Source organism: Sardina pilchardus, chromosome 20 (genome assembly GCF_963854185.1).
Source record: "Sardina pilchardus chromosome 20, fSarPil1.1, whole genome shotgun sequence".
Taxonomy (NCBI): Eukaryota; Metazoa; Chordata; class Actinopteri; order Clupeiformes; family Clupeidae; genus Sardina; species Sardina pilchardus.
In genome coordinates this window covers 14,324,708-14,333,427 of record NC_085013.1, presented here as the reverse complement: position 1 = coordinate 14,333,427, position 8,720 = coordinate 14,324,708, and the positions used below count along the sequence as shown (strand labels likewise).

Below are 8,720 nucleotides of genomic sequence, written 5' to 3'. Positions count from 1 at the left end.
AAATCTTGGATAAGTTCAATGAACCTGATCATTTTGAAATCATTGTTAAATCTAGCAAATTTGACACTAAAGATGGAATTGTTTTTTTTAAGTTAACGCTCCTAATAATATATTAATGTTATCAGCATGACTCATTCAATTTCTCAGACCTAAACATTATAAATTCAGCCTCTTATATTTTTAAGTTGACTTAACTCTATTGAAACACATTTTATTGACTGTTTATATTTACTATTTTCCTCAAACACAAACATATTTTGTTTGTATGATCCAACTGAAAAATTATTGAAAAGACCATTTCACTGCACATTCCATTTATTTAAGAATTCCATTTGAATTCTAACAGAACAACCTCCCCAGCAATGGGGTTAATACAAAAAAATCAAAGAAATAACCATTTCGTCAACAAAGGTACAAACACTCAAATAACAAAAATAATAAGGCCAACATAAATAATAAAAAAAATAAAATAAAAAACTTCACTTCATTGCTTGCTTGAGTATTAAAATGCTGGCACTACCAACAATGAGATTTGGAAAACAGACTGCATACTCATCCATCATCAGCAATTCATTTTTAAGGCTAAGTAGTCTAGGAGGTAACGACTTCAGGTCATCCAAACCTATTATAATTTTTGAATGAAATTAAATGCGTAAGACAATTGCTTTGGATAATCGACATGAAGTGCATAAATTAAGGCAAACAGTAAAATTAACGCATCTGTCAACTCTGTTATATCACACTCAACAATAGCTCCCTCAAGAACTATAGAATGGATAGCATGACCAAACTTCACAAGGGAGTCCGTATCACTTGAGACAGTGAGAATAGGTACAGCTGCATCCGAGAGGTCAGGCAGGTCAATTTCTTCTACCTGAAGAACATGACAGTAATTAGTTAATGAGTAGAGTAGTCAGTGAAAAACACTACATACATTACAAACACTATACATACATATGTGTATTTCATATAATATGAAATACCAGTGAATGAAAAGTCCCAAATTAAATGTAGTATGATTTAATTGCTATTCTGGTGGCTAGGAAGATGGTTGTGGTTGTTGTCTTTTGGTTGCAATGTAGTTTCAGAGAGGGTTAAATAGAAATAGAGATATACAGAGAAGATAAATTAAGAAAAAAGGAAAGAGTGAATCAAAAACTTACATTCCAGGTCATCCTGCCGGAAGATTAGAAGGGCCTGCAGAATAATTGTTCGTCTGCTGTTGACATCAGCATCGTCCTATCAAGACAGAGAGAGGGATTGTGAGGTAATGGGAAGATAAATCAGCAGAATAGTAATCCTGTGCATATATTAAATAATACTATAGTACAAGCGACATGTAAACACAAGACACAACCTCCTGCTCAGTTTTTCTATGAAATCGTGAGAGATGAATTTTCAGTGCATTGATAGACTGGAAGGTCCAAAACGAGGGCTGAGAACCAAAGGGGCGTAGGTGACATTTTGGTCAAAATTGAGTTATATATATCACCTGAAAGCTGAGAGCTCTTTCTAGCTGACAAAATTATAGAAGTAAAATATTTGTAAATATAAAGTTATTAAACAAAAACCAAAGGTCTTTAACTGTGAACATATAGAAGCAGTTAGATTTGTTTGGGCTCTCCTATTAAGTTGGTGAAATGTCACTTATGCCCCTTTGGTTCTCAGCCCTTTAAATGCATGAGTGGTGTATGCATGGTCATGGGCTGACCCTTGAAAACTGACTGCGATTTAATCAATAATGGCAAAATACTGTAACTGAGCTTCTTGGAAAAGACGTCACATAACCACATAGCCAACCCATTTTGATATATAAAATCTAAAGTCTAAGGTGTTATCCCTTCCTTGATACAAAAATATCACTCAACTCTAGCCTTTGTGTATCCCTATGGAGAGATGCAAAGGGATACGGTTAGACTAGGCTATTCTCATTGGTGGATAAATGCTTACAAAATATTACTATAATAATATAGGCTACACAGTGGCTACATTGTGACACTAGTAAATTGAAGACCAGTAAATTATCACTTACCATGGCATGATGGTGGTTCCTTGCACAGAACTGAAAATGAATGTCACAGCGCCATCTGGTCCTGCAGGAGAAATTAAATTATTATGATGACTATTATTTCACTTCAGCACGAAAGCCAGTCAGACAATCTCTTCATATCCCTCTATAGGCATGCCTATCAGAGTCAGACGTTGACATTGACCATGCTTAGGCTATTGTCAGTAAGTTCAGAGCTAGGCCTACAATTTGACTTCCTATCTGTGTTAACAAAACTGTGGAATTGACGTTAATATAAGACAGATGTTACCGCTGCAGGGTTACTCTTCAACTAGGCCATGGTAGGCTACTCTTTGACCTGGACATTTTAAGAAAATGTAACATTTTCAATAAAAATACTTTTGCATGGTTTAATTATCTACCCTAATAGTGGCAGTGATGATTTTACCTAAATAATGTATTTTCCAATTTATTCCAAAAGCCTGTTATTCCCATCACAGAACAAAACGTGTTTTTTTGGGGGGTTTTTTAAATAATAATAAAAAAAAACATATGGTTCCAAATGTATTATTTGAATAGGCTAAATATTACACAGATATGTTTTAATTTTCCAAAAATGCATGTTGTATTATTTTCATATGATTAACTTAAATGTGTAGTGATGGAAATTACAGATATGGCAGAAAGTGTGGTGGAGATGACATGGTCTAATGTACAATAATGGCATTAACAGGGGACACGAGGATAATGATAGGCTTGAAACTTAATTGTTATCGCTCTCGAGAACGCCCTCTCTGCGTAGCCTAGATAATTTCATTTTAGTGCGATTTAACTTCTCTGAATTTAGGCCTACTACAACGTCATCACCCAATGCATTTTTTATTATAGGCCTACAGCGGACTTAAACTGTTATATTTTACTGTCCATGCGTGAATCACGGGGTGCCTCTCATTTGGTATTTTATACATCCTCCCTTCCTTCCTCGGTCCTCACCGATCTAGATAAGGAATGATGGGGCGTCAACTATGGGGTAGTCTAGTGTTAGATCAGTGGGAACGAGCCTAGAGGACCGAGCATCGAGGATCGAGGAGAGTTTGAGAGCCACCCATAGAAAGCACGAGTGGAGTGGCCACTTCAATGAGGCCCAGTATAGCAACTAATGCGAACCATGTAGCCCATGGCAGCTAGTCCATCAATAAATTGTTTAAAAGCGCGTGGACTGTGTGTAATGTGTTTGATTACCAAGCGTCATGTATGAAACATTGCTGCAGAAACCGTTGATAGACTAGTGGGCTAGTGCTAAACCAAACAACTTTGACAAGATTTGGGAAAGACTCGTCAAAGATTGTAGTCTTTTGGGTAAAGCTTGAATGGCAGGCATTAGTTAGAAAACTACAATCGTTCAAAAATCTTTCCCAAATCTTGTCAAAGTTGTTGTAGCCTAGGTATAGCCTAGTTGTTGTAAGTAGTAGGCTAGGCACTCACTCGGCTGGCTAACCTAGCTGACGACGACTGAGACAACAAACTTTAGTTAACTCGCTAAAACATGCAGCTAGCCCACAAAAGGTCTCTTTCACATAGCCTACGCTTTAGCTGAGGTCTGCCCGCTGGAAGACGGTAAACAAATAAATTAAATAATGAAAGTGCGTTCTTACCGTTGCACCTTTGAAGGCTGCTGCTGATGGATCTTGATGTTGTTGTTGTTGTCTACATCCGGGTGCGCAGCAGTCCTTGCAAACTAGCCGTCTGATGTCAAAGTGTATTAATTTACATCCGCCAAAATCAACCATATACTAGTTCATCCATCATTTCCAATTTTTAAAATGCTTATTTGTTTTTGTGGGTTTGTGTTGGTTTGTGTAGGTTAGTTGCAAGTGGCTGCAAGCCATGTTGAAATGAACCTAGCCAATGAACTAGCACGTCATTACTACGTCAGACGTAATTTCAATCCACTCTTGAAAGAAATGAGTTAGGAGGTCAGTTCTACTCATATACTAAGAGCTACTCTACTCTAAATAATCAATAACTGGGAAACCAGTTGAGTGAACTTAAAACTTTTGTGGTTCCAGAACAATATGGCAGCTTTGAGTACAGCTCAGCAATTTTATTGAGTTTACAGCACTGTTGGGGAATACAGTGTAGAAAATGATCATTAGAGCAGCTTTAACCACAGTACGCCCAAATGATGTACTGTACTGTCTATGTACTGTTTACCTGATACTGACAATGAGTGAATGTCAAATGTTGACTTGAGTGTTGGTGGTGTTGGTGTTTTTGTCACAGCTGGCCCTGGCTCCAGTTCCCCTGTCCCATCTGACTGGACTCTTGAACACCTCATGGTGAATCTGAAGTCATCGGCAGACGATGACGAGGGACACCAAGGTATGACCTGGCTTGAAACAGGAAATGATCATTGGAACCGCTTTAAGCACAGTAAGCCTAAATTAATCTTTGACAAATCATCTAATGTCAATGTTAGGTGGCCAATCATATTCAATGGCCATCAAAGCAAAAAATATATCACAATCATAAAACCAGTTGAAAATAATTTAGAATTTATAGTTACAAACCTTAGTCTGATAATGGAAGAGGAGTTACATTATTGTGTCTACCTTATAGTGGTTAAAATATATATCGCCAGTTTCCCTATACATAAACGGAACCTAACCTTAGAAAAATATAAATCATTTAAATGAATTTCATTTAATAAATTCAAGTATATTGATATTGATACTAACAAAATGAGTGAATGTTAAATGTTGACTTGAGTGGCGGTGTTGTTTTTGTCACAGCAGGTCCTGGCTCCAGTTCCCCTGTTCCATCTGAATCTGCTCTTGACCACCTCATGGAGGAACAGAGTTCATCAGCGGATGAGACTGGAGAGGATCTTCAGCCTAATGAACCACCAAGTAGCCTAAGAACACAAATAGCTTTAGTAGGCTACCATTCTCAGTTTGATTTCATGATGCGAGATCCGTCTCGCAATGCCTTAGGCAAGCTCACCATAGTTTAACATATATTGGCACAGTTGTTAGGCTGCAGTACAGTATGTTGCACCTGCTAAAACAAGTCTAGCGACCAATTTTGAGGGCAGCACCCCTTTGTTGAGACGTAGAATAAGATCACCTTTCCTAATCTGTGAATAATGTCACTTCCCTTTATTTTGTACTTGGCACATGGACACTTTTTATGTATAGAAAATATATAGACATAAGAGAATGTACACCCATGATAATAGTCTATAATGAGGTGTGTGACATTCACCATAATCATTAATTCATCATAATCAGTCGGTGGGCCTTAGGCCCAAAGAGTTTGAGAACCTGTGGAATTCACCATAAACTGATGATTTATGCCGACACGTAACTGGTTTCAAACTCTTTCTAACAGGCTGGGGTCTAACACATGACCAGATGTATCGGGATACGACTGGACAAGATAGAGTGGCCATCATGCACTGTAAGTAAAAGTTTTAGTACGATTATGGTGATAACTTGATATGGTCAGTTTCCCGTATACAGTTTAAGATTAGCATATACTAAATTATTATTTTCAAAGGAAATCTTCATCTCCATGTTCTTTGGTCCTCTGCCAAAATTACAAAATAACAAAATGAGTTGATGCTGAATGTTGACTTGAGTATTGCTGTTTTCACAGCGGGCCCTTTCAGTTTCGTTGTCCCATCTAAATGGGCCTTTGACCATGTGAGTGGGTGTGAGGAGCAGGACAGTCGTCCATACGCCATGGTCTTCTACTGACAGCCAAGCAGACGGCTGCAGTACATCTACAGTACTACCACTCAACTGCTCAGCTGCCTTTTGACTATACTACATGACATTACATTTCATATTACGTCCATTAATAAAATACTTTAATGGATGAATCGGTCTTTTGTGTGTGTGTGTGTGTGTGTGTGTGTGTGTGTGTGTGTGTTTGTGTGTGTGAGTGGCTTTGTCAATTGTAAAAACATCATATTGTATATATTAGTTATATTACAGAGATGTTTTCCTATTTAAAAGTACATTTATATTTCCAGAATCCAGACAATCCCCCCACACATTACAATATGTCTCCTGGCATGCCTTCTATGGTACATAATGAAAAACATGCAAAAATGTTCAAAAGATCTGCAATATTATCTTTGATATAAAGACTTAGACGACAGTGTGGGTGCAGATGTATGATATAGCACATATAGATAAAACACCATGCAGTGGTTATATCAGTCAAAAAATCAATCTCTGAAATGACTAATCCTTGAGTCTGCAGTCCATATATGGAGTGATGGTAACGAAGAGAATATGCTGACATCACAGTCATAGCTTTAAGACTTTGTCAGAACTGTCAGTTTGACGTTTAAATGCTATGTAGTGGGTTTGTGAAATCATACTTAAGGGGGGTACACACATAAAGATTTTGTAAATCTCAACCGATTTTTTAGTTGTGAGAGAACCCACACCCAACCCAAAAATCTTTCTCGGCTGCCCTCGTAACACCCCACACGCCCCACACACCTTCCAGTGTCCTTGTCTCATTCTACTCTTCAAGAAAATGTACCCTTTTCCATGGATTCCTCAGGCTTTTCAGGGGCTGAAATGTAAACATGACATTTTGTAAACATAGCAGTCAATCAGACAGAAAGAATCAACATCATAGATAGAAACTCTGTGTAGATTATTTTTCAAAGCTACATCAATATTACCTGGAGATACTTGTGAAATGATAACAAGCTGCAATCCTTTAAATAGGGTGAGGCAATCATCACATTATAGTAATCATATAACATAGATATTGTAGATGTTGAATGTGGGAATGGACCACTTCAGTGCCCTGTTGAAATGTTGGGAGATATTGATCTTTTAAAGCCTCGCAGTGTTCTTACATGTGTATGCTGTAATGAAACACTTGATTTGTGTTATAACAATATCATAAGCATGCAATGAAAGCTGCATCATAAATACCGTAGTCATCTCTGAAGTCCTACTGTATGACATGGTATCATCACTATCCAACAGAGGCAGCCAAAGCAGTGTATACGCAGTGTACAGGAAAGTGCATCTAGTACAACAGCTTTTGGCTTTTGTTTCACATTAATGTCACATTTTCCTTAAGATGGGTGTTTCCCCCCACTCTACCCTATGTCAGTATAGGCTATGTATTCTTTTTTTCTCTCTCACATAGGCATTTCGCATTTTGCACTGTATTATTATTAGGGGCCAAGAAGAGAAGCTGCGAAGGCACCTATTGTGTTTCTTAGTGTTCTTATTATAACTCTGATTCGGGACAGTCTCATGATTCATGTCACCAAGTTTCATGTCGGCACCTCAAACTCTCTAGCGCCACCGACAGACCAAAGTTGGACGTGCGTTCATGCACGTAACTTTTGACCCGTTGGTCCGATTTTCAAAACTCCCATTTTGGATTTTAGCGAAAGTGAAACTAAAGCTTCACAGGTCACAACATGGACATTTTGTCCGATCAACACTAATCTTGACATAGATCATCTTCAGACCATATCTAATTCACGCATTGCTTTTGGTCTTCAGAAGTATAACCGTTCGCCTGTAACAGCCAATCGAAATTTGCGGCGAAGTCGCCAAACAGGAAGTAAGCTCATATCTCAGCAACCCTTGCATGTATCAAAACCAAACTTGGTACATGGACTCGTGACCCCATCAGAAGGACGCGTAAGAAATTTGTTGACCTTTGACCTCTAGGGGTCGCTCTAATTCAAAACCATGCCTTTTGGCTTGTAGCTGCTGTTGTGTATAGAATTGACCCTTCCAGGGCCACGCCCTAAAACTGCCACAGGCCAATCGTGGCTTAGCAACCCGTAACTAAGCAAGCAGGGCCTGGCAAGCTTTTGAGTTTTTGCCATGTTAACCTATGGAGACTGCATAGCCTGTGGGCCATTAAGGGCATTTATTTGGATATGTGGTGCCCCCAAACACGTAAAATCACAGTGAAATAACATGTTGAAGTATATAGACATGATATAGTTTGGAACACATTTTTCTAACTTTAAAAATCCGCATATTGCGTGATATTTCCATAACCGCAAGATACGTTTCACGATGGCAACAGACATTCAACGAAACGTACAGTATGTATAGCCCGTCAGACCATGCCTTGTCAGTGCATTGACTTCTGTAACAATTGACGGAAGCATTCGCCCGTCGCAGCCAATTAAATTTGGTGGCGAAGCCGCCAAACAGGAAGTGAGCTTATATCTCAGCAACCTTTGCATCTATCAAGACCAAACTTGATAAATGGACTTATGACTCCAAATGGAGGACAGCCAAGAAATTTGGTGACCTTTGACATCTGGGGTGCGAAGCCGCTAAACAGGAAGTGAATTCATATCTCAGCAACCTTTGCACCTATCAAAACGAAACATAGTACATGGACTCGTGACCCCATCGGGAGGACGCCCAAGAAATTTGGTGAGAACCGGTAAAGGGGCAGCAGTGGCCTACTGGTTAACTGCGTCCTTGAAGCCAAAGGGTGGCTGATTCGATTCTGGATCAGTAGGGAAATGTGGGCGGGGGAAGTGGTTAAGCACTGCTCTCCCATGCCCACACCCACATCCACGGCTGAAATGCCCTTGAACAAGGCACCTATCCCCGACTGCCACTGTAGCAGGCGGCTCACTGCACCGGGTTTGTGTGTACTTCAACTCACTGTGCGTTCACTGTGTGCTCTGAGTGTTTCA

At 39.1% G+C, this 8,720-nt stretch overlaps 1 long non-coding RNA gene across 1 annotated transcript; it reads right to left on the bottom strand.

Moving 5' to 3' along the window:
- Positions 1 to 309: 309 nt before the first annotated feature.
- On the bottom strand, positions 310 to 4,108 carry LOC134067759 (uncharacterized). Its single transcript, XR_009936555.1, has 4 exons — positions 3,664 to 4,108; positions 2,033 to 2,093; positions 1,164 to 1,239; positions 310 to 874 (listed from the first exon to the last, which is right to left on the bottom strand). It is a non-coding gene; the product is annotated as an uncharacterized LOC134067759 (long non-coding RNA).
- Between the last annotated feature and the right edge of the window lie 4,612 nt (positions 4,109 to 8,720).